The following is a 26828-nucleotide window of genomic DNA, read 5'->3' as shown; positions in this document are numbered from 1 at the left end:
AATAAATTGTTCTTTAAATGTTTGGTAGAATTCACTTGTGAATCCATTTGGTCCTCATGATTTTTTTCTCAGGGACCTCAGTTATGGCTTGTTCAATTTCTTTTTCTAACATAGTTATATAAGTATTATATTTCTTCTGCTAATCTGGGCAATTTATATTTTGTAAATATTCATCCATTTAATGTAGACTGTTAGATTTGTTGGCATACAGTTGGGCAAAATAGCTCTAATAATTGCTTTAATTTCATCTTCATTGGTGGTGAGTTAAGTCCTTTCATTTTTGATACTGGTAATTTTCTTTTTTTCTTTTCTTTTTTTTAATTGTGGTTGATCTATTTATTGGTTTTTTCCCCATAAAATCAGTTCCTAGTTTTATTTATTACTTCAATGGTCTTCTTACCTTCATTAATCTCTCCTTTGATTTTCAGGATTTCCAATTCCAATTAAGGATTTTTAATTTGTTTTATTTTTCCTAGTTTTTTTTTGTTACATGTCCAATTCATTAATCTGCTCTTTCTGTATTTTATTGATGTAAGCATTTAGAGATATAAATTTTCCTCTAAGTACTGCTTTATCCCACAAATTTTGGTATGTTGTCTCATTGTTGTCATTCTCTTTTATGAAATTACTGATTGTTTCTATGATTTGTTCTTCGACCTACTCATTCTTTAGGATTAGATTATTTAGTTTCCAATCAATTTTAATCCAATTAATTAGATTCAATGACCCTTTATTGAAAGTAATTTTTATTGCTTTATGACCTGAAAAGTATGCATTTAGCATTTCTGCTTTTCTCCATTTGGTTGTGAGGTTTTTATGCCCTACTACATGATCAATTTTTGTGTAGATGCCATGTGCCACTAAGAATAGGGTATATTCTTTTTTATTCCCATACAGTTTTCAACAGAAGTCCATTTTGGCTAACTTTTCTGAAATTCTATTCATCTGCTTAGCTTTTTTCTTGTTTATTTTTTGGTTAAATTTATCTAGTTCTGAGAGGGGAAAGTTGAGATCCCCTACTAGTATAGTTATACTATTTATTTCTTCCTATAACTCATTTAACCTTTTCTTCAAGAATTTGGATGCTATACCATTTGGTGCATGTATGATTAGTATTGATATTGCTTCATTGTCTTTGATACCTTTTTTAAAAAACAAAATATAGTTTCCCTGTTTATCTCTTTTAATTAAATCTATTTTTGTTTTTCTTTTGTCTGAGATGATTACTACCTCTGCTTTTTTTTTTTTTAAATTTGGGCTAAAGCACAAGATTTTCCTCCATTCTCTTACTTTTATTCTATGTGTGTCTTTCTACTTCAAGTGTGTTTCTTGTAAATAACGTATTGTCAGATTTTGGTTTTTAATCCACTCTGCTATCCAATTCCATACTATAGGTGAGCTCGTACCATTCACATTTGGTTATGATTACTAACTGTATAGTTTCCTCCATCCTACTCAATGGCAGTTTTCTTGGATACTTTCTTGAAAGATGATATCTAGGTTCTTTTTTTTTTTATCATACTTTCAGGTGTTCCAAACATTCTTAAATTAACATTCTTAAATTATCTCTTCTCTATCTATTTTCTAGGTCAGTTGTTTTTCCAATGAGACAGTTCATATATTCTTCCATTTTTTTCATTTTTTGATTTTGAATATTGTTTCTTGATGTCTCATGGAGTCATTAGCTTCCACTTGTCCAATTCTAATTTTTAAGGATTTATTTTTTTCAGTGAGCTTTTGTACCTCTTTTTCCAATTGGCCAATTTCACTTTTTAAGGAGTTTTTCTCTTCAGTGCATTTTTGTGCCTCTCTTACCAAGCTGTTGACTCTCTTTTCATGACTTTCCTGTATCACTCTCATTTCTTTTCACAATTTCCCCTCTACCTTTCTTATCTGATTAAAAAAATTGTTTTTTGGGAGCTCTTCCTGGAATTCTTTTTGGGCCTGTGACCAATTCACATTTTTCTTTAAGGTTTTCTTTGCATGTAGCTGCTTTTGATTTTGTTGTCTTCTTCTGGGTTTGTGTTTTGGTATTCCTGATCACCATAATAATTTTCTAGGATCAGGTTCTTTTTGTCCAGCCTATTTCTTGACCTTTAACTTTATACTAAGGTTGGGCTCTGCTCCTAGGGTGATGGGGGCACTGTCCCAAGTTTCAGGTTTTTTTGGGCTACTGTTTTCAGAGCTAGTTTTGGGGGTTCTTCCAAGGTGGTATGATCTAAGGAGAGGTGTGGTCATTGCTCTCCTGGTCTGTGCTTTTATCTGTGAATGGCCACAAGCATTCTTTTCTGCCTTAGAACTGAGATCAAGGTCTCTGCTCCCCTGGGGTTGCTTCCTCCTTACCCTGGGACTGTGGCCTGAAACCATGTGTGGGCAATGCAACATAGTCCTGCACCCAGGGCCAGCAAAGAGTCCTCTGCAATCTCCTTCTGACGAGTAGTCTGATTCCCTTACCACTTATGGACTGAGAGCTTTGGAAGCCACTGTAGATGCAAACCCTTCTCCCCCAAGGCCTGCTGCTGGTTTTCCTGGGTGCTGCCTGAGCTACATTGTGCTTCACTCTCACCTCAGTGAGACATATTTTTCTTATTGATCTTCTAAGTTGTCTAGGGCTAGAAAATTGTTTCATTCCAACCCTTTGTTGGTTCTGCCACTCCAGAATTCATTTTGAGGTATTATTTTAAAGTTGTTTGGAGGGGAATTTTGGAGAGCTCAGGTAAGTCCCTGCCTTTACTCCCATCTTGGCTCCACTCTCTATGTTGTATTTCTTACACTGCTTTGCTCATTCTCAAGCAAACAACTGAACTTTATCTTTTTTTTTTTTAACTTCTGTATTCAGAATATGTCCATGTAACATGGCTATGTTGATGTGGCTTAGAGAGGGAGGTAAGAATATATACCTTTAGAATCTCTTCCCTCCCTCCCAACTTTGTTCTTCTTAATTCTTTCTGGGAGGGGAAGCAGGAAGTTAGAGCCAGAGGCTGACTATCCTGCTATCCTCAAAGAGACGGGTTACTAGGCTAGAATTCTATCTATCTACTCCTTTGCATGTTGTTCGTCTAGGGCAGAAGAGGAGAACCTGGGTCCCTGAGGCCACATGTGGCCTTCTAAGTTCTTCGGTGTAGCTTTTTGACTGAATCTAAGTTTTACAGAACAAATCCTTTTATTAAGGGCATTTGTTCTGTGAAGTTTGGATTTAGTCAAAGGGCTACACTTGAGGACCTAGAGGCCTCAAGGCCACAGGTTCCCCACCCCTGGTCTAGGATGTGATTTTCATGTTCAAGCTAAATTCCCAACTGCTATTTCTTAATGAGCAAAGGGAGTTCCCTTTATAACAAAACTTGACTCACTTCCCACCAAATAGAAGTTCCATAATGAACACATACATAGCAAATAGAAAAGAAACACATTTATCTAAATTTATAACAAAACTGAAAACAGAGAAAGTACACATATGAGAATATATACCAGACAAAACACAGAGTAAATGAGTTCTTCCTCTTGGGAGCAAGATAATCAGGCTCAACTGAGAGTCCCAGATTTCACCCAAAAGGGAAATTCTCTGAAGTCTCTAACATAGCAAGCTGTGGATAGGGACATGATAGAGACTGCCAGCTCCTCTCATATTACCTTCTTCCCAAGGTCTTTCTCCCTTCAGGAGGGCTGAAGAGAGTCTGGCATTGCAGATCTTCTCTTCAGAAGCTGGAAGCCAGAAGAACCTGAAAAAACTAAAGAAATTAAAAAACAAAACCAAAAACAAACAAACAAACAAACAAAAAAACAACATACACTCGCACAAACCAAAGAAACTGAATCTCTCTTCCCTCCTGTTCTCACCAGTTCTGTCTGCTTTCAAGTCTGCTTCTTGGTCCTGTTGGCCAACTCTATTATGTCAAGACAACATTACTGAGGCTTAGTGAAAAATAACAGACTCAGGAAAGGGGTAGGCTTTTTGGTGGGGTCTCAGAACTATTTTGATTGGATAAATCTGAATTAGCTATAGTTTTTAGACTAAGGAGATGAGCATAACAACTGTAGGGAGAGAGAGCTATGAGATAGAAGGTTGTCCACTCTGACAACTATAAAGAGTTTCACATTTCTCCTGTATTCCTTCTGGAACAGAGTGTCAATTTGAAACTTCTTCCTACCTTGTCTTCTTTTGGTGGATTGAGTAAGTTAATGGCTAGGAAAGCTACTGAGTTTTCAAAGATCATTATGGTACTTAATCCCTAACCATCTCTCAGAAGGGCAATTAGTTTGATAGAATGTAAGTTCCTTGAGGACAGGGACTGGGTGATTGGGATTTTGTTTTTGTCTTTATATCCTCAGAGCATATTGCACATCATAGGTGCTTAATTCTGGAGTTTTGAATCGAGTTAGATTATCTGGTTCCATGGCTCTGCAGTGGGTATGATCTTCTGGGATATGGCTATGATTTAAATACAAAGATGGATACCAACCTTGAAATTAAAGGAAAGATTTAAAATGTGATTTGTGAGAGATTATTATAAGCCCTAGACTTTCCAATTGCAATATTTTTAACATCTCTCCTCCAAATGGAACTACTCTTTTTGCAATGGATTTTAAGTTGTTAAATATAGCTTATTGACTACGAGGTCCTTATTTATCATATTTGTACCTACAATAGTCTATAGCAAAGGTTTAAGCTGGTCCAAGATCCACGGGAAGTGCTTCAATCTAACCACCACTACAATGCAATATGGTTTTCCTATTACAATTATGGAATGCGTCAGCGCTGGAAGGGACCAGAAAGATTATTTAATCCAACCCCTTCATTTCAAAAATGAGGAAACTGAGGTTCAAAGAACTTAAATGATTTCCTCATGGTCGCACAACTAGCTAGTGGCAGATCCAGCACTAGAAGCCAAGTAGTCTGGTTCCAATTCTCTTTTCATTGCACCACAGAGATAGAAGAGAGAGAGAGGGAATTGGATTTATTAAACCTGTGCTCTACAGTTTTAGGCTTTGACACTCAAATCAGAGCTTTTCAAAAAGGCCAACTTTCTTTAAATAGTTTTGCTTTTATAGCTGGGGGGGGTGCAATAGGAAAGCAGAGAGTCAGTCAACAAATATCTGTGAAGTGCTTACTATGTGAGGGGCACTCTGTTGAGTGGGGGGATTAAAAAAAAAAGGTTAAAAAATTCCCCATCCTCAAGGAGCTCACATTCTAATAAGGAAGTAAACCTATAAATAACTAGGTACATTACAAATTCCTTGCCCTCAAGGTTTCAGTTGTTATTCTGGCTTGTGGAGGTGTGGAGGGAGGGAGCAAGCATTTATGAAGTTCCTGCTAAGTGCCAGGTACTGTGCTAAGCACTTTACATGTACTATCTCATTTGATCCTCACAATAACTCAGTGAGTTTGTGATTACTATTATCATCTCCCTTTTATAGTTGAGGAAAGTGAAGCAGAGAGAGAGACAGAGACAGACAGACAGACAGACGCACTTGCGCGCACACACACACACACACACACACACACACACACACACACAGAAACAGAGGGTTTTTTGCAGGCAGGACTCTTAGAGACATTTACCAGGCTATTGTAGTGGGAATCAGGGATGAATTTATATACGTGAGTTAACATGTGTTTCCCTTTTGCTTTGCTAGTTGTTTTAGTCTGGATTAAATGTTTTGCTTTTAAATGTATGTTCCTTATCTGGTCTGCTAGTAAAGAGAAAAACAAATTCAGTTGATTTCAGATGTTCTTAACTTAGCTGGGAAGGGGGATCAAACCAATTGAGGTTAGCCATTTGCAAAATTACCCTCATCAAACCCAGTAGTTTGTGCAAGTCAAAAGTGGAATGCAGACTACATATATAAATCAAGCTGTTATTTATATCTATTTTTGTCAACTTGGCTTCCATGAGAATGGGAGCTCCAATAGTCCAAGACCAATAAACATGAACTATAATTAGGAACTAACATCTATTCATCCCACAGATATTTGTTAGATGATGAATATTAGCTCTAAGCATAGGCATAAATATTAATCATTCAATATTTCCAAATGAATCTATGAAAAGGGGCAAGTGAACCTCTCCCTTGGGGTTATCTTCATTTTCACAAAGAACAAAGGGGTTCTTTTCAGATATTTGGCTTTGGAGGAGACCTAATGAAGACTGGAAATGTATCTAATCTCTCTTCCTCTCCCCTCTCCTTCCCTCCAGAATAACTAACAACTTCTTGGATTACTTCAGTAATGATTTTATCCTTCAAAATGAGGAGAAACCAATAAGGGAAAATTCTATTCTGGTTCTGATTCTTGCTAACAGGAAAAAACTAGAACAGGAATCTTGGGAGAAGTTACCACTCCAACCTAGAGTTTATGATAGAAGAGAGGAAAAAGTGGGCATAATTGGACATACCCCTTAGATTTTGGGAAAGCAAATTTCAATCAATTCAGAGGAATGAGAGGTAGGATCCCATACAGTAAAATGTCTCAGGGGGAAGTCAGCCTAGAAGAATTGAGGGAAGATTAAAAGTGATATTTTGACTGTACAAAGAGAAAAAATTCCAATGATGACAGAATACATTTTTTTCTTCTGAAAGAAAATATGAGGATGCACAGGAAACACCAATGAATTTAGATTAAACAAATAAAAAGAGAAATTCAGTCATCTCTCCAACCCAGCCAAGATAGCTGGGGTTCAGGTGGCTGAGTCAAAGGTAGAAGGAACCCTGGTGGCCTGAAAGGAAAATCTAGGGCTCTGCAGGCAGATAGGGCTTTTGCTCAGATAGTTGCAACTCCCTAGAGCTCTAGATGAGATGACGGACATGAAGGTGCTCAGTAAACTATTCAGTGTTGGACAGATAAGAAATCTGCAGTGCAAATAGGTTAAGAGCCTGGGGTCAGCACAGAAATGTTTGCCCAAGCCTTCTTGCCTCCAGGTCCAAAACTTCATCCACTCTGCCATGGGAAGAAGAAAGATAGATCAAGGTAGCCATGCCCAGCTAGTTCCTCGTATTGGCCTGGCAGGCCTGGCAGGTGTGGCTAGTGCCTTCTAGATCTGCACCTTCATTGCTCAGTGGCTAATAGATATCAAGGTAGTGAATGTCCATATTATGGGCATATGGTTGGCTCCTGACTGTGACATCATGGTGTAGCAGGACATGGTGGATGCCTCAGGCTGTGCTATCTCCTTGCTGCTCAGGGACCTCAATAGGTTTGATGACTCTGGCCTCTGTAGCAACCTGAGTGGTAGCACCTATGTGGATAAATATGTTTATGATCACATACGATCCCTGCTCACACCAGACTTAAGTCTTGGATACCTATACCTATATACAATAAAGGTAACCTTTGCCCAAGAGCCATGTGTTGTCCAATTCACCCTGACCTGCAGGGTGGTCCCTAGGCTGGCCCTGGTTCCACTGCACAAACCCTTCAAAGATGTGATAACTAAGATGCCCTGTATTACATCTTCCTCAATATTTCCTGACCCTTCCATAGTGAGTATGTGATACCACTAGAGGACTTCTTTATGGCGTGCTCTTCACTATTTAGGGGAGCTAGGGCTAAGGACACAGTGGGCTTCCAATGCTATTGTTCAGTTGTGTCTGACTCTTTGTGACCCTATTTGGGGTTTTCTTGGCAAAGATACTGGAGTGATTTATCATTTCCTTCTCCAGCCCATTTTATAGGTGAGGAAACTGAGGCAAACAGGGTTTAGTGACTTGCCCAGGGTCACACAGCTAGTAAGCATCTGAGGTCAGATTTGAACTCAGGTCTTCCTGACTCTAGCTCCAGTGATTTATCCATTGTGCCACCTAGGTTCCCTGGACTTCCAAAGGGTAAACCTTAATAAGAAGGATAGGTGACCATAAGTGATAACACACTGTGCACCTGTGACCAAGTAAGTGGTTCGCAAGGAGCATTACCAAGGCCTGGTGGAATGGGGAACTGACTTCAATTCCCAAATCTTCCAGGTAACTTAAGCAGAATTTCTGGACAAGGGCAACCATTACCCTACAAAGGTAGAGCTGATTATGGTACCAGACCAGCCCTTGACCCACATTCCTGTTATCCTTACTATGTATTGTTTCCTGGGCTAGACCCCCACAATGTCCTACTTCTGTCCCGCTTTTGTTTTCAGGACCCAGGCTTCCCTACTTTAGGGATCCTCCAGGGACTGCCCCCTCTCCTACCTCCAGCACTTTCTCTACCCAACTCCTTTTCCTCATCTTCCTCAGGGTTAGGACTCAACTCCCTCTTCCCCTTCTCTTCATCTTTCTCTTTTGCTCTCTTCTCTGCCCCCTCTCAACTTATTTTTTCATTTCTGCTCCTGTGACCTGCAGTTCAAGTAGAGAGGTCTGGGACAAGGCCACTGCCTGAGGTTTGAAATCACAAACCCACCCATGGGACTTTACTGACTTCATTCAGGTAGCTGTGTCACCACTAAGAGCTTTTTCTCAAGAGCTCCACCACCAGTCTTGATGGGCCAGGAGTTGACTCACAAACTCATGGGATCCAATTCTGGTTCACACTCCTAGATCTTCTCCCTCAATTTACTCTATTTGAAGTATGGGCCATGGTCTGAGAGCTAGTGACTCCTGGCCTGAGCTTCCCCACCGAAAATGTGGTGAGAGGAACCAAATTTTGGAGAGCTGGTTGTTAAACATTTGCCAGCACCTCCCTGGATAGGATTTTTGTTGTGGGTGGATGAGACTGACAACATGTAGTAAGTTAAATAAATGCTTGTTGACCAATGACAGGGAATAAGTGGAGTCTCAATTATTTTTGAATCTATTTTCTCTGCAAAGAAGGATGGCTTTTACACTGGAAATGACTAATAAGGAACTGATAGTCAAGATAAATAAGGAAATAGAGAGCACTTAGCTGCCCTTGGTGAATTCAAGTCACTTGGTGTATGTGAACTACCTCCTTGGGTCTGGAAACTGGTAGACATGTTCCTGGGAAAATTCTGGGAAGGATAATCAAAGAGATGGTTAGAAGATTTCTAGAAAGAGAAATGTTGATTACAAAAAGCCAACAACACTTCTTTAAAAACATGTTATACCCAATTAATTTTATTTCCTTTTTTGACATGATTACTAAACTAGTAAATGAGAGGAATTCTGCATATTTAATTTTGGCAAGGTTTTATAAAGTAAGTCATACTATTCCCATGACAATAGTACAACCAGATAGATACAGAACTGGTTGGATATCCACATTTGAAAACTAGTTGTTATAATGGTTCAGTGTCACTGTGACTGGAGGTCTCCAGAGGAGTGCCACAGGGATCTCTATCTGGCCCTATGCTATTAAATACATGTATCAATGACTTGGATAAAAGCATAGAGAGTATACTCATCAGATATGCAGATGACACAAAGCTGGGAGAAATAGCCAATCCAGTAGATGACATAGTGTCTCAGGGGATCTTGACAGGCTAGAACATTGGGCTGAATCTAATAAGATGAAATTCAGTACAGATTCACGCAAAGTTTTGTATTTGAGTACAGAAAATCAATTCCATAAATATAAGATGGGGAAGCTTTGTTCTGGAAAAGACCTTAGGGGTGGGAGAGAGGTTAATAGACTACAAGCTTACTATGAGTCACTAGTGTGATGTGGCAGGTAAAAAAACCTAATGCCATCTTGGGCTGCATCAGGAGAGGCATAGTGTCCAGGAATAGGAAGGTGATATTCCCACTGCACTGTGCCCTTGTCAGACCTCACCTGGAGTGTTGTGGTGAGTTTTGGGCACCATGGTCTGAGAAGAACATTGATAAACTTGAGAGTGTCCAGAGCAGGGCAACAAGAATGAGGCCTTTAGTCTATAATATAAGGATCAGTGGATGGACCTGGGTATGCTTAGCCTGGAGAAAGGAAGACTGGGGATGAGTGGAAGACATGAGATCTGTGTTCAAGTATCTGAAGGGTGGTCATGGGGATCAGGGATTAGATTTGTTCTGTTTGGTCCCAGAGAGTAGAACCAGGAATTGTAGCAGAGACTGTACAGAGGAAAATTTAGACATGGAGGTCAGAAAAAATTCTAAGAATTAAAACAGTTCAAGAATGAAATGACATGCCTTGAAAGATAAAAGTCTTGGGATTCCTTGGAAGTCTTCAAGTAGAGTCTGGAAAGCCACTTGTTGGCCATACTACTGTGGAGTTTTTGTGACTAGATTGGATTAGATGACTTCTGGAGTCCCTTGCAACTCTCAAATTTTGTGATTCTGATTCTGTGACTTTCTAAGGTTATAAAAGCAAAGTGGATAGAACACTGGGCCCGGAGTTAGTCTAACCTTAGATACTTACTAGCTGTCTTATCCTAGGTAAGTCACTTAACTACTGCCTGCCTCACTTTCACCAACTGTAAATGGAGATAATAGCATCTACCATTCAAGATTGTTTTGAGGATAAAATGAGATATTTGTAAAATGCTTAGCAAAGACACTGGCACATAGTAGGTGCTTAATAAATGCTAGTTTCCCTCTTTCCCTCTCTCCTTCCTTCCTTCCATTTTTCCTTCCTTCCTTCCATGACTTTGTAGAGTCATGGAATGTTAGAGCAGGAAGAGACTTTAGAAATCATTTATTCTAGCTTTTTCATTTAAAGATTAGGGGAAATTATTCTCCCCTCAGATTAGTCCTTCCCATTTCCATTGTCCTTGTTACTAAAACTGACAGTGAGTCCCAGCTACCAGTTTATTTTTTAGTAATTAACCCTATATCCCACTCCTATTAATGCTGATGATCAACCTTAAATTCTCCAATATTCACATATCTGTAGTATTACAGAGATCTGTTATTTACTGTTCTCAGTATCAAGATCAGAAAAAGTTAACTTTTTGCCTCATGGTATTTTTTTTTAAACATGCTTGTTTCTTCTGACACCATCAAACATTGAGAAGTACAGAGCAGGGGATCCCCCCATCAGATAATTAGCAAATATTGTTAAAATTTAAGGAGTTTTTCTCTCCTTCTCTGGTTTCTTTACACTTGAGTATGCCATCAGGGTTAATCCAAGATGCTTAGATAAATACCTGGAAAAAATGTTCTTATTTTCCTGTATGAGTGGATGACCCCTCATTGGAGGTATTGAAGTGATTTATGTTTCAGGTAGGGTTGAATTAGCTGACTTCTAAGGTCCCATTCAAATCTATGATTCTGTGAGTCTTTAAAAAAGAACAAAAGTGTATGCTAGCCTCAGATAAGTGTCGTCAAATCCTGTTACACCATTTTTGGATGTAATGTAGCAAATGTGATGTAACTGTAGTGGATATGTTCTTACAATCCTTTAAAATTCTGACGTTCCTTCCAGATAACTCCTCTCTCTAGAGTTTGAGAGCTCTTCTATCTTCCACCAACATCGAAGTTGACATTTGAAATAATGACTATTTTTCCATGGAATTTTGAAGTTACAAAGTAATGAGTTTGGGTTTTTAGAAGTTTATTTTAGAACCTGGAATAGAATTTAGGGTCCACCTGTCTGTTCTCCAAAGAGTGAAAGGGTTTGAGCAAAAGTGGCTAATTTGCTGGCTTTGATCTTCAGGAGACTAGGTTGCCCCACCGAGAAGGGCTGGTTTGTCTGGTTTTTTGTCCTACAATGCTTAAATATAAGTAAAAACATAGCAAAAGAGGACTCCATCTTTCACTCATTTCAGTCACCCCGAATGTCCGTGGGTATTTGGGTCTTTTCTTTGGGCTCTTTTCTTCCCTTCAATTAAAATAATTTATTTAAGCTCAGCTCCAGATCAGGTTAATTATACTTAGACCCACAGGTAATCTTTCATTTAAGGAAATCAAAGTTAGAAACAAAAACAGTCTGTGAGAGGGGAGAAGTATTACTGGCCCCAGGGAACAATGACTTGCATATCCCTAGTGCTTTAGAGTTCCAAAGATGATGTTACACATGATCTCATTTGAAACTCACATCCATCCTGGTACAGAGATAGTGTCAGGATTTATTCCAATTTTGCAGATTCCAAATTTGAGCCTCAGTGAATGAATGGCCCAAGGTCATACAACTACTAAGTTGCAGAGCCAGGACCAGAACTCAGCCTCATTGAACATTATACCCCATCCCACACTCTGCAATCCCACCAAACTGACTTCTCTGTTCTTCTTGCACAGTGTTCTATCTCTCACTTCTGGGAATTTGCATTATCTACTCCCGTGCCAGAAATGCACCTCCCTGATCTCAACCTCAATAGAATTCCTGTCGTCCTTCAAAATGAAATTCGTGCATCACCGTGGTGTCTTTCTAGATAGTACCCTCCTCCCTATGTTGTTGTTATTCAGTTGTGTCCAATTCTTCCTGACCCCATTTGGGATTTCCTTAGCAAAGCTACTGGAGTGGTTTTGCCATTTCCTTCTCCAGCTCATTTTACAGATGAGAAAACTGAGACAAACAGGGTTAAGTGACTTGCCCAGGGTCACACAGCTAGTAAGTGTCTGAGGCCAGATTTGAACTCAGAGAGATGAGTCTTCCTGAGTCCAGGCCCAGTACTCTGTCCACTGTGCCACCTAGCTGCCCACCCTCCTTCCTAACTACCTTGTATTTAACTACTTTACATTTATTCTCTATATTTCTTTTGCATTTACTTCTATATTTATTTGTCTCCCTCTTAGAAGGAATGTTTGTGTAGAGTAAGGATTGTTTCACTCTTTGATTTATATCTCCAGTGTCTAACACAATGCCCAGCATATAGTACATGCTTAGTAAATGTGTATTGGTTGATTAAAAGTCCAGTACATAAAAGCTATAATAAATGAGGCAGAAGGGCAAATCAAAAGTTGGGTATGAACATCAAGACTAGGGCCCCAGAGTACGAATGAACTGCTCTGGGACTGTATTGCCCAGCCTGAATTACAGCTGAGAAATGCAAAGCCTTCTGTGAGCAAACATTGGCAGACCACCCTCTAAAATGATTGCCACATTAAAAATGATTAAAATGATTGACACAGCTCTATTCACTCTCTACCCCCTACATTGCAATGGAAAAAAAAATCACTTTCTCCTTCCTCTCTTAGGTTCATGCGACTGGCTCAAAGCAATAAACTTGAGCCACGTCTCTGCGCCCCCAGTAGAATCAGAGCCTGAAGTTTTAAAGTCCCAGCACTTAGTGTCACGTCTGAAACATCTCTCTGGACTTTGGTTAGTTAGGCTAAGGCAATATGCCCTTCTCCCCATCGCTCTTCTCTAATTGGGCCTCAAGGAAAGGACATGAAGATAAGGGGCTAGAAAATGCCCCCTGGGAACAGAGGAAAGGCTGGCACCTTTCCTTTGCTCCTTATTTGCACAAAACATATTCACACGTATATTAGTCATCATATCATAAGTTTAGGTATTGAAAGAATCATTGCTGCATAATTTGTCTCTTCCCCTCACCCCCAAATTATCAAACTTGGTTTGATAGTTAAGATACTTAGCTCCCTCCATTTGCACTCATTTCTAAAAAAAAAAAAGACTTAGTAAAAAGATTTGGTGAACGTTTCTTGTGAAGAGCCCTGAAAATGAATCTGATGCCTATAAGAGGTACGAATGAGAGCTTAGAATATTCTTTAGCAATAACAGAGATCCTTTAGAGGAATTCTAAAACCAGGGGGTCCCTACAACTGTCCCACAGTGAGTGAACTCTCATAAAGTTGAAAATAAGTAATAGATATCTTCAGAGATTCCTTATGCGCTTATGACCAAACTGACCCTGAGGAGAGAACTACAATTAATTGTCTCTTCCTTATATAGGCTCTTACATTTGCTTGAGATGAACAGAGTCTCCAAAGGGCAACATATTTTAGGGCTTGCTACATATTCTGTTGTTCTGCTATTTGTCCAGCTAGGTGAGTGAATAGACAGCCAGTTTTGGGGTCAGTGAGATCTGAGTTCAAGTCTTATCTCTGGTACATCTTGACTGTATGACCTTGGGTAAATCACAACCTCTCACTGCCTCAGGTCACTCTCTAAGACCATAGTCTTAGTTGCAGATGAATTGCAAGCCTGCAGTAATGGACAAAGTTCCCTTGGTGGAGGGAGTTTGCTCACAAAAAAGTTATCTATACTTGTCCTAAAATACATACATAGTGATAGACAAAAGCTATTCTAGTTTCTTTGTTAATTTTCCTTCATTAATATTTTTCTGCCATTTGGAATACATTTTTCTTGTCCACATATAACCTTCAATCTATTCTGGATATCTGTCTACCTGTCTACCTGTCTATCTGTCTATCTGTCTGTCTGTCTGTCTGTCTATCTATCTAGTCTCTCCATATATGCTGCCACCACTTTAGATATAAGGTTCCTGAGGGCAGAAACTGTTTATTCTTTGTATCTCAATTCTTAGCTAATCATCTAATTGCCTCATATAAAGAATTTAATAAATTCTCATGGATGGATTGAGTGAGTGTGAAGGTCTACGTATTTCCAAATAATGTTAACCTCCATGACTGGTCAAATTGGGCTTTAGGGTTTCTGAGTAGAATAATTTCCTAATGATCAGTTATGCCAAAGTGGATTAGGCTGCCTGATAAAACATGAATGTGAGTTTTTAAGTACTAATTGTTTTATGGGGAGTTTGGAGGGACTTCCTTGGAAACTCCTCAGGTTAAGGAGGGCAAAAGGAATTCAGGAAAAGTTCATCCAGAATGGAGGGATTTGGGTGAACAGCAAGTTAGGAAATATTCCTGAGCAAAGATAAGGGCAACAAGATGGAAATGTAAAAGAGAGAGAGAGAGAGAGAGAGAGAGAGAGAGAGAGAGAGAGAGAGAGAGAGAGAGAGAGAGAGAGAGAGAGAGAGAGAAAGAGAGAGAGAGAGAGAGAGGGAGAGTGCAGGAAGGGGGTAGTGGAACTCAGGATGTGCCAAAAGAAATGGAGAGAGGTCAGGGAAAACATCATCAGTCACCTACTATTTGCCAGGCACTGTGCTTAGCACTAGGGGTATGAAGAAAGGCAAAAAACAAGTTCCCAAGGAGTTCACAGAATGAGGGGGGAGGGTGGGAGACAATATCCAAATAATTATGTGCAAACTGGATATATACAAGGTAAATTGGCAATAATCTCAGAGGGAAGACACGAAGATTAAAGAGGACTGGGAAAGTCTTCCTATAGAAGGTGGTACTTAAGCTGAGATTTGAAGGAAGTCAGGGAAGCTGGCAAGCAGAGATGAGGAAGCAGAATTTCAGGCATAGGGGACAGACAGGGAAAATGTTCAGGGAGATGGAGTGTTATTTGCAAGAAACAGGAGGGAGCTCAGTGTCTCTGGATCAGAGAGTATGTATTGGAGTATAAAGTGTAAGAAGACTGGAAAAGTAAAAAAGGGCCGTGTTATGGAGGGTTTTAAAAGCCAAACAGAGGATTTTATATTGATCCAGCGGAGACAAGAAGCCACAGGAATTGAATAGGGGCAGGGAGGAGGTGGAGTCATGCCAATTTATGAAAACCGTCTATCTAGGCATTAAGAGGGAACACCCATATGGATTCTTTCACACTGTCCATGTAGGATAGGTTTGTACACAAAGGTTGTCTAAATGTTTAGATATGGCTCATGGGTAGCATGGGTAGGATTGTTTCATTTCAGGGGAGAAGGGACAACCTAAGGGTCATTCCTGCACCCTATCTGGACATAGGGAGGGGCAGGCAGGCTGTAGAAACACCCAGAGACCAGGCACACTTTCCTCTGTCACTGAGAGGAGTCCTGAGCTAGAATTATATGTATTTACCCCCTTCAAATGTCTCTTATTTAACAGTACAGCGTTTAGGGGTTCAGAAGGAAGGGTACTTCCCTAGTTACTTTTAAGAGGGAGAGGAAGGGTAGCCAGTTTAGATACTTTCCACTAAACTCGGGTTACACAAAAGCCCATCACAGTTAGTGAATACCAAATAAAACCATTTATTCAAGCAAAACAGCAAACAGAAATTGGAGATTAGAATAGCACCCTTCAACCTTCCCCAAATACACAAGAGTGAATGAGCTTTTACCCAGGAGTGAAATTTCTCAGTTTAAGCCAAGAAAGAGAGACTGATCTCATCCAAGGAAGTTTATTCTAGCTATCTCTACAGAGGCAACATAGAAATCAGGGACATTTTGAGGAGTCAGCTCCTCCTACATCTCTGTAGCTTCTTTCTCCATGTGTGGTTCTCCTGAAGAGTCTCTCAAATCACATGTATCTATCTCCCCAGGAATTCTCAATCTGTCTTAGCACAGATGCCAGTGTTGTGTCCAGCTCAGAATTCTCTCTACCAATAAGAAGTCTGGAAGATTGCAGCATGGGACCCTCCCTCCTCCATCTAGTCAAGTTAGGAGCCAGCTTCAACTAGCTCTAGAGAGCCAGCTATTAAGTTTTCAGTGTGAGCATTTACACCTCTTCAATCAGCAAATCCCACTAGCTGGGGCTTGATTTATTGTTTAGTTTGTTGTCTAGACTTAATAAAGTGATGGAGAAAATGTTAGTAACACAAAATAAACTTAAAAGTATGCTGTGTGTGCATCTTTTTTTCTGGACAGTTGGATGTTAAACATTTATCAGCATACCCCTGAAGTTACATCTGAAGTCAAAATTAGTTTTTTATCCATGAAGTTTAATGGTCTATTTGTGCTGAATGGTAGTGGGAATAGTTTAAAAAGAGTAAATATCACAGGCTAGGAGCCCTGGGCAAGATCACGAGAGAAGAAATTACCTCATATTTAAACCATTCAGTAGCAGCCCAAGTCTAGGGTGATGAGGAACTGTTCAGAAGGCTCTGCTGTTTGTTAGCTACTCATGAAGCAAACTCTATTTGGTTCCATGTCCTGTATATCAAATAGGGATGAAACCTGCCCTATAGAACCTATATTGTTGTCAACAAGATAAAATAAAGCTATATGGGAAGGAACATGCTTTGTATAATTTAAAGTGGTGCATCTTCCATTTATGCAAAATTCTTTTGGCATTTCAGGCCCTCTACAAGCTGATCTCCACCCATCTCTCCAGTTTAATTTCATACTATTCCCCTTCATAGAGTTTCTGTTCCAAGAAGACTTGTGAACATGCTGTTTGCTGTAGCTGACATCCCATCTCCAGTCTCTATGTCTTTGTGTTGGTATTCCCTCATGTCTGAAATCTCACCTTTTGGAATCTCTAGCTTTGTTCAAAGTTTAGCTCCAATGTTTCCTCTTACACATGGCTTTTTCCAACCTCCTCCATTGTTCACATCTCCTCCCTCTGCAAATTTCTTTGTATTACTTTGGATAAACATGATATTTATGAATCTGTATTAGGGTCAGTGAGGTGACGCAGTGCGTAGAGTGCCAGGCCTGAAGTCTGAAAAACTCACCTTCCTGAGTTCAAATCTGGCCTCAGACACTTACCAGCTGTGTGACTCTGGGCAAGTCACTTAACCCTGTTTGCCTCAGTTTCCTCATCTATAAAAGGAGGTGGAGAAAGAAATGGCAAAACACTCTAGTATCTTTGCCAAGAAAATCTCAAATGGGGTCACGAAGAATTTGACACAACTGAAATGACTGAATAACAACATATATGTCATATCTTCTCTGTAGAATATAAGTTCCTTGAAGACAGGAACTGTTTCATTTTTGTCTTTGTATGCCTAGCACCCTACCCCACACCTCACACATAGCAGGTTATAAATGTTTGTTGAATTATTGGTTTACCTCCTATGGTTTCCTCCTGCAAACCTGCCAATCTGAGCTTTTCCCACTCAGACACTTTCCTCATGATATCCCATCTGCTTGAATGTATGCCCCCTTCCTTTTTGCTACTCAAAATCCCACCTGTCCTTTAAATCCTAATGCAAGTGGTACCTTCTCTAAGCACCCCAGCAGGGATAATTTACAGCTTTCTAAAAATGGACAGAGTATTTTCCTCACAAACCCTGCTAAGTAATGAAAGCATGTATTATTATCCACATTGGAAGTAGTGGAGCCATTTATTATTTGAAATCAGGTCCCTGGGACTTCAAATGTAACCCTCTTTATACTAACTACTGCAGGCGAATGAACGAATGAATGATTAAATGGGTGAATGAGTGTACAAATATAAACTGACACAAATCATTTGATATACTTTATTTCACTGGAGCTCCACAACCACTGTGCAAGGTAGGTACTATTCTTATGATCCATTTACAGTTGAGGAAACTGAAGTTCCTAGAGTTTAAGGGACATCCCCAGGGTCACACATTTAGTAAATATCTGAAATAGAATTTAAACTCAGGTCATCCTGACTCCAAACCCAGCCCTCTGTTCTAGACACTTGCTTTCTATCAAAGTGTATAACGAAATGAGGTTACCCAAAATGCTTCTCATGTATGGTATATAGTAATAATAATAATCCCAGTAGTAAAAATAAATTTTAAAGTTAAAAATGATTTCCTTGCAGCATTTCTCAGCAGCATTTCTCATTACATTGTCGCTATAATGAGAATGAGAAATTAATGTTTCTACTGACGGTCTCTGAGGCAAAACACATTGTTGGTGCTTATAAATAAAAAAGAAATAATACAAATAAGAGATTGTGAGAGCTTTGAAGTGCTGAAGGACAATGGTAGGTTCCTTTCTGGAGCTGGGATTTTCCTAATGGCAGATTCTTATCACACATCTCTGAGCCCAAGACAATGAAAACAACCCAGCAGGAATAAAAGGACAGATGAGAAATGTGCTCATAAAGACTGAAAACAGTCCAGAAGTGCCTGGGCCCTCCTGGTAAATAAATAGATATTGGTAGGAGATAGGCACATATTATCTTGAGGTTTCTTTTTATAGCTCAGCCCCAGCCTTGTTTTTTCCTTGGAAAGGAATGCAGGGGCCAGAGCAGGCTACTGACTATTGTTTTCCAGAATTGTCATCACACTTTACAGTCATTTTAATGAGTTATTTCTCATGGCCAGACGTTAGAGGCAGGAGACATAATTATCCCTAGTCTATAGACAGTGTAAATCAGGTGAAGACTGAAGGATGACTCAGTAACGGTCTTTGAACATGGAAAAGGTTAGACTACAGAGGGTGGAGAGCAGCTGTCCTCTGTCCTCTGTGGTCTGAGCCAAAGGAAATGAGCCGAAGCTACAAACTGAAGGATCTTAGTTTTATAGAAGTGTGGGCACAATAAAGAGTCTGGCATTTGAAGCCCGAGGAACTGAGTTTGAATCCCTTCTCTGCTGCCTATTCCGCTGTGACAATGAGCAAGCCGCTTAATCTTTCAGTGAGAATGATGACGCTTTGCCTGCCAGCTTGCTGTAGTAGATAGATACTGGGAATCAACAGGACTTGCTCCTGTCATTGTAATATGCACCTATCTTGAACAGACAATACAGATGGAAGATAAGCTGACTCTAGAAGTAAGGAGGAGGAAGATATTGGGCTACCTTATATTTATGAACTATATTGGCTTCCAAAGATTCTGAGCTGCTCCGACTTCGACTCCTTTAACACCAATATTTGTCCATAGCTATAGGGCTGTGAATCATGAACAGCCATTATCTCAGGAGGCAGACATGTTGGGTGTAAGCAGTCTGTAGCATATTAGGAGCAGTGATTTGTGAGAGTGATGTAGAACAAAAGACGTCAGGGGCAGGTATGGACAGAAAAAAGAGGTGGATCAGCCCAATAGCAAGAAGGACAGCCAGAGATTACCAATGGTACCCTCAAGATATGAACAAAATAAAATGGAGGCTGCCGGCATGCTAGTTAGATCTTTTATGGAGGATTAATGGAATGACAGAAATATCTTTTAAAGTATTCATATTAAACTTTTTGTGGTAGTAGAGAATTCAAAACAAACAGGTGCTCATTGGAGAATATCTGAACAAAATATGGTATGCACATATAATGAAATGTGCAAGCAGAAATAAAAAGGACAAAATACAAGTAATTCAGCAAATGTGGGAAGCTTTATTTATGTGATTAAAAAATCCCCAATCCTAGAACCGGAAAAAAAATAAAATAAACATACATACATATATATATATATATATATATATATATATATATATATATACATACATATATATATATATATATATACACATACATAATACACATATGTATTTCTCTAATATTGTAGCTATTGTATATGTATACATATATAACACATCATTTATCTGTATAAATATATTTAGAAGCAAATATATTTATATGTAATACAAAATATACAACAGTTACAATAATGTAAATGAAAAATACATTAAAAGGAAGCCAGACTCTGAGTCATTGAAAAACTAATACTGGTCCTACATCACAAATAATGAAATATATCTTCCCTTTCTCTGCAGAGGTTTGAAAGATTCTGATGGTAGAATGCACTAGACCTTGTCAGATGTTCTCATTTTATCATTTTTGGGGGCTTAATTGCTTTTTCTTTGTTACAAGAAAATATGCAGGGGTTTTTTTGGGGGGAGGGGAAAAATGTCCAGAAGAGACAGTGTAAAAACAAAAGGAATCAATAAAATGCAAAAATTTGAAAGCAAAAGCAAAAAAAAAAAATGAAAACCCCATTATACAAAAAATCAGACAGACAAGATCTGAACTAAGTTTTGGAAGTTCCCCACACATATAAGCTCATGTATCCAAATCAGGATCAAAGCCCTCCTCACCAATAAGGAAATGGGAGCAGAAAGGATTTGCCCATGCTGTGGTACAATGAAAAGAGCAAGGCACGTAGAATCAACAGACCTGGGTTCCAGGTCAGATTCTGCTAAAAATGATGTGGTCTTGGACAAATCACTTCAACTCTTTGGCTCACACTCACTAGATCTGTTAACTGAAGGGTTTGGGCTAGATACCTTTTAATGTTTTTAAAGTTCTAAGAACTGTGATTCTATAGAGATTTGGAGGCAATCTTTAACTAGAGGCACAGATTGAGGAATGACTGAAAAAAATGAGGGTAAATGAGGGTAAATATGTGATGGAATAACATCCTTCTGTAACAAATGACACATCTGAGGATGAAAAGTAAAATAACACAAACCAAGAGAACAATATGCACAATTACTACAACAATGGGAATTTAAAGATTACTGAAAGGAAGTTAAGCTCTGAGTAATTGAAAAACCACTGAAGGTCCTGAAGGACGGATAATGAAATGTATTTCCCGCTCATGGCAAAGAGGCAGAGAATGGCTAGGACAAGCTATTGTATAGATTATCAGATTACATCACTATGCTGGATATTTTAAAATAGTTTTTCTTTCTCATAAGGGAGGGCCCGATCTGGGGAGGAGGTGTTGAAATAACTGATTGTAAAGACAAAAGGCACCAAACATGTATTTTTTTTTTAAAAGTTAGCTAAAGGTAATTAGGGGGCTGTCAGAAGCCCTGTTCCAGGATGTTTCTGGCCCCAAGAAGCCACTGTAGTTGTAGAGGAGTATACCATTAGAAGGCCTGCAGAGGTTTTAGGTTAGAGACAAGGATGCCATGCACAGTTGAGCAAACTGCCTTTCTAGCATTCTTCATAACCAATGGTATCATTCTGAGTTCATTTGATTTCTCCTGGAAGGTAAACACACACTGGGGCTGCTGACCAGGGCATTCCTCTTGACTATGGATTTGCATTAAGAATTGGCTGCCGTATATCCTTCGGATTCCTTCATGTGAAAATGAGATCTATTAGTCAGTCAAGGACAAAGAAGAATGTCACCCTCACCAGCCATTATCCAGGTTTTCTTTTTCTTCCTATTCCCTCCCTCTTTGCTACTCCTGAAAGCCATCACCAGAGAATGGGCATAAGGAGATATAGGTGAAGCTTCAACAGGACACAAGTGAATCAATGACTATAGGGAAAGGTTTAAAGGGTTGGAGGCTGAAGGTGTTTATCTGCGGATTTTGATGACCTGTGCCCTGGAAGTCCTCCTTTGTCACTGGCAATAGAGAATTAGTTTTATGAACTAGAATTCTTTATTTCTCCATGAACGTGGTCTGGTTCAGACCTAAGCAAATGTCTAGAGGAAAGGTGAGTTGAAGATTCCAATTTCAACGAAAATGGAGAGACACTTCAGTATACTCAGACAGCTAACATGTCCTTAGTACCAAGATGGTAAGACATCATTAAAAGAATAAAACAGCAATTTTTCAAAACAGAAATTCATCTTTAGAAAAATTTCTGGGATGAAAAGCTTAGCCCAACAACAATTGTTGTTCTTGTTGTTAACCCAGCCTGGGGCCTGAGTGATCTAAAGTAATGCTCCTGGGGCTGACCAAGCAATGGACAAGAGTGATTGGGAACATGGGTTCTGCTGGGCTTGACATCCAAGGTATGAGCTGTGACCAACTTGAATCTGAAATTTTCTTTTGGATTACTCCCTTTCTCTGATGTCTACCCACTTCCCAAAGTCTCAGCTAGCTGCTGGGGGCCCCACATGCTTTGAGTATCTGCCTGGGAGGGTAATGAAGATGCTTATAAATATTGCTTGAGATTTATCACTTCAGCGTGAAATTCCCTGATACCAGCAGGGAGTTTTAAATACTACAGCAACAAGAAGCATATGTTCAGAGATTTGAGTTACTGGTTTTTTCATTATTGTCTGCCAAGGACAATATATTTTTCCCCCCTCTTCAAAATAAACATCGTGCTGGAATGTGCCGCAGCAAATGGCTGGGGCTCTATTATATTTCATGCAGCTTTCTAAACAATTTTCAACCCCAGCCTGGCCCTGTGTCAAACAGAAGGCAACCAACAATAGCAAAATCCCATTAAAGCTGAGAAGGTTCCTTCCTGAGGTGAGTGTGGCCAGAAATAGTCATCTTGGCTCACTTTCCAATTTGGCACCAGGGACTAATAATGCGTGGTCTCCTAATGGAAATTATCTAATTTCATCCAAGAGCAGCTCCAGAGAGAGCCGGGCTGACGCACTAGCAGTCAATATAACAACATTCTTCTTGAAGAGTCGAACAATGGGGTTTTGGAGGAGCCGCAATAAACCACGTCAGACTCTGGGACAAACACAAGTGTAAAAATAGGCATCAGGGGCACCGACAAAGCCTGCTAATTCCTCATGTGGGAGGCCAAGGAGGAGGGTTTACTTAGCTTGGGGCGGGGGGGGGGGGGAAGCATTTCATCAGATGTGGTGGTAGAAGAATGGTAGAGATGAAAACAGAAGAGAAGGAGAAGAAGGAGGAGTAGGGGAAGGAGGAGAAGAAGGAGGAGGAAGGATGGAGGAGGAGGAAGGAAGAAACATAGAGAAAAAGACAAAAATAAAGAGAAAAATTAAAAACATGAAAAAAGAAAGAAAAGAGAAAATGAAGTAATATAAACAAAGAAAAGATAAAGGAATGAAGAGACAAAGAAGAGAAAGAAGAAAAGAAAGAAAAAAAGAAAAAAGGGGAAAAAGTCAAAGCAGGGAAATAGGGAGAGAATTTCTTTAACTACATTGACCCTATTAATATAAATCTTGCTTCTACTGGGCTTCCATTAGCATTAGGGAGCTGTTTTTCAAAAGCTTTGCACTGTTTCTTTTACAGGAAGTAATGCCCCATTTAAAGATATTAGTGAAGATGAAATTTATAACAAAAAGCTGGAGTTCTGGGAATATCCATGCACCAATACAGGGTATATTTTTCTGGCACTGAATCTAATAGCACTTAGAGTTTATGGCACTGTAACCTGTTTCCCAGGGCCCCTGAAGACTCTGGACTCACACAGACTGGGTTCAATCCTTGGGGCTGACCCCTAGTAAGTAATTTTCTCTATTTGACTTATTGTGCCTTCCTAAAATACTTCAAGAAAATCTCCAAATATGTTCATTTTAGAGTTCATATACTTTTTGCTAAATTTGGATAACTGAGTCCCCAACTTCCCCATAAACACTCAACATACTACAAAATTTGGGTAATGGGCAAAGGACAGCTTTTATTTTTCCCTCCTAGAAAATGTTCTGCATGCAGAAGACTTGCAGGAGATCTCAAATATAAAATACTTAGCCCATTAGACTTCCTTTAGAAGGTAAATAAACTTTGAGGCTATTGAATGATCACTCCCCTTCACCTTGGACATATACTATCTGGGCAACTCATATCAACAGAAGAGTCAGCAAGGTCCAGATCTCCTGCCTCCTCACCTCCAAGCTGCTCATCCCATGACATGGCTTTAGTCCTTCAGTAGCAGGGTGATTCTCTATAAACAATCATCTTCCCTCTCCAAGGATCAGACTGTTGAAGAGCATGCCACTGAGAGAATTTTCTCCTTCTAGGGGGCCAATTGCTGAATATTCAAATTTAGTATTACCCATGGCTTAATCCTCAGATCTGAGAGAGTCTTCTTTCATTATCTTTCCTTTTAACTGCATACAAAGCACATGCTGACCTCTTCCATGTGCTTTGAAGGAACTCCATCAATATCCCCAAACACTTAGGCAGGGAAAAGTCCATCCTCAGTAATACTAGACTCTGATCAATACTCAGAAAAGGAAACATAAAGGCAAGAGGGTTCCAGAAACATGCAATCTATGACCTTTAGTCCATCTGGGTAAGAACATAGAGTTAATTCGTTACATGAGTCTTCAAGTCAGCATTCACTGCTTTTTATTTTTTTTGAAGGGGGGAGAGGGAGAGAAGAAGAGAAATTCTCTGTTCCCTGCCAAAACAATGATCCTTTCTTTTAGTTTATAGTTTGGAAGTAAAAGCAAAAAAGAGTTGAATCATCTTAAAGAAATATTCAGTTATTAGGAATCAAATGGAGGAATTTCCTGTGATCTCTAAGCAAAGGGCTCTATGATAGCTGTTCTTTATATCATGTCAGACAAAGGTCCATGCTCTGTAACCTCATCAAATTGATCGAGTGCTCTGATCAACCCCCTATACAATATGTATTCATTACTTTGAGTGAGGCAACACCCATTCAGTGAATAAGAAGTGAGTCAAGGGATGGCCCCTTTAATTGAAAAAAAAAAATCAAACCGGGAGAGGAAGACCCTCAGGATTGCTGGCCAAAAGAGAAATAGTTACTATTTACATTCACTCTGAGTCTGGAGTGCCCCCCAAAATAACCATTAAGTGGTGTTTGGACAGGTACCTATCTGCCTTCCTTTGGGCAGAACACCATCAGGTAAGGGGAGGGGAGAGGAGAGGAGAAGAGAGTAGAGGTAGAACCTGAAAAGACCTTAGCTTAAAAGGGCCAAGGTCTCCCACTGCATCCTCGGCAATCTCCAGTCCTGAGCAATATCTGACTGCTGGACCCAGATGGCTCTTGAGGTGAAAGTGAGGCATACTTTGCATAGCCCTTCCTTACTCGAATCAAAGTCAATTGAAAGTCATATCATCATTTCCCTGATGTCATGGTCCTCTTCAAGAATGAAAGACAAACTACAATGCATTTATTAAACATTTGCTGTCCCAGAACATCAAACTGTGGTGTTTTGGGGTATACCAGTTGGTGCCAGCACCAGCTCAAACGAGCTGTCAGGAGGCCATTGTTAAACAGTAAATGTTAGCATTTATATCTTGAAAATCAGCAAATATTACAAATCAGGGCTTGGTTTATTGTTTCGTTGATTGCATAGACTTAAGAAAGAGGTGGATAAAACATTAATAATGCAGATTAAACTTAAATGTGTACACTTATGTTTTGGAGAGGTTAAACATTTATCAACACATCCCTATCCATAACTCTAATTATGGCTGGGAACTTAAGGAGGTTTGAACACTGTCTTCCTCTTAATTTCCTTCCCCATTACTTTGCATTAAGAAGTTCAGCAAAGTCCATATTCTTAAAGGTTGTGCTGGCTGCAAAACCCAGCTCGGATTCTGACTCCCAGATTCCTGTGACTTGTTCTCCTGACAATAGTCAGAGACTCACTTCCAGCTCCCCACCCCCAATGGGAAAAAAAATGAAAAGCCCAAAGACTGAGGACCATATGGTCCTAGAGGGGGAAAAAGCCCTAAGGCCTTTCTTTTACAGTATAGTTATGATTAGTCCTTAGACCTACTTAGACACTCAGTCCTGAGACAATCCTAAAACTTAAGACTTCTATGATGGTGGAGGCATGTCATAGCTGGTGGGCCTAGGTAATACATATATTTAATGTGGGCCTAGTGCATCATCTTGGTTCCTACAACCTCTCCACTCAGAAGATGCTACTGAGCTTTTGTCTAAGAGAATTGTGATGAAGAGCCAATCAAGGGAAGTGTCTTGAGAGACTGTGACATGGACATTCTGTGATTGGTTCTGACTGGCTAACTACTTGGTTGGGAAGAGCCTTTTATGATTGACTGTGAAGCTAGAACCATCAACATCTTTGAAAAGGTCTGAGTTATCTTCAGCCATTGCTTTCCAGTTCAGAAGTGACTCTTTAGTTCACAATGTCTAGTGAGACACTATGCTGTAAGGGTAAGGTCTTAGAGCCTTCTCCCATCCCAAGGTCATATGGATCTGGAGAAATGGGCCACAGTCTTTGGTCTTTTCCTTCTTCGTTTCATTTCATTTTGTTTTTCATTCTAGGTGGAGAGAGACCTCAGTCAGGAGAACAAACTGTAAGAATTAGAGCGTTAGAATCTAGGCTAGGTTTTGTAGCCAGCTCAGCATCAGTGCCCTGAGGAATAAGAAATAATCTTTGGGGGGTGACTTTTGGGGCTCCAGCCTAACATAAAGGCTCACCCAATAGTCATGCCACAGCTGGACTTGAACTTAGTGGGACCAATGCTGCATAGGAAGAGAATTAAGTTTTGAGGTTACTTTCCCAGCAACTAAGGTTGTGTAGGGAAGGGTATTCCTTGGAAGCATTGAGGGAATTTTTTATATTTGTTCTTGCTATATATGGAAAGTAAATATCTTTTTGTAAAAGCTATCTGATGTTAAGTGGTTAAATGGAACTGGAATGCCAGCAACAGGACCCTAACAATGAGGGAAACATGGCCAGTGGGGACCAACAGA

Source organism: Phascolarctos cinereus, unplaced genomic scaffold (assembly GCF_003287225.1).
Source record: "Phascolarctos cinereus isolate Bilbo 61053 unplaced genomic scaffold, phaCin_HiC Scaffold_5;HRSCAF=322, whole genome shotgun sequence".
Taxonomy (NCBI): Eukaryota; Metazoa; Chordata; class Mammalia; order Diprotodontia; family Phascolarctidae; genus Phascolarctos; species Phascolarctos cinereus.
The sequence above is the reverse complement of the archived record's forward strand: the minus strand, read 5'-3'. Positions refer to the sequence as shown.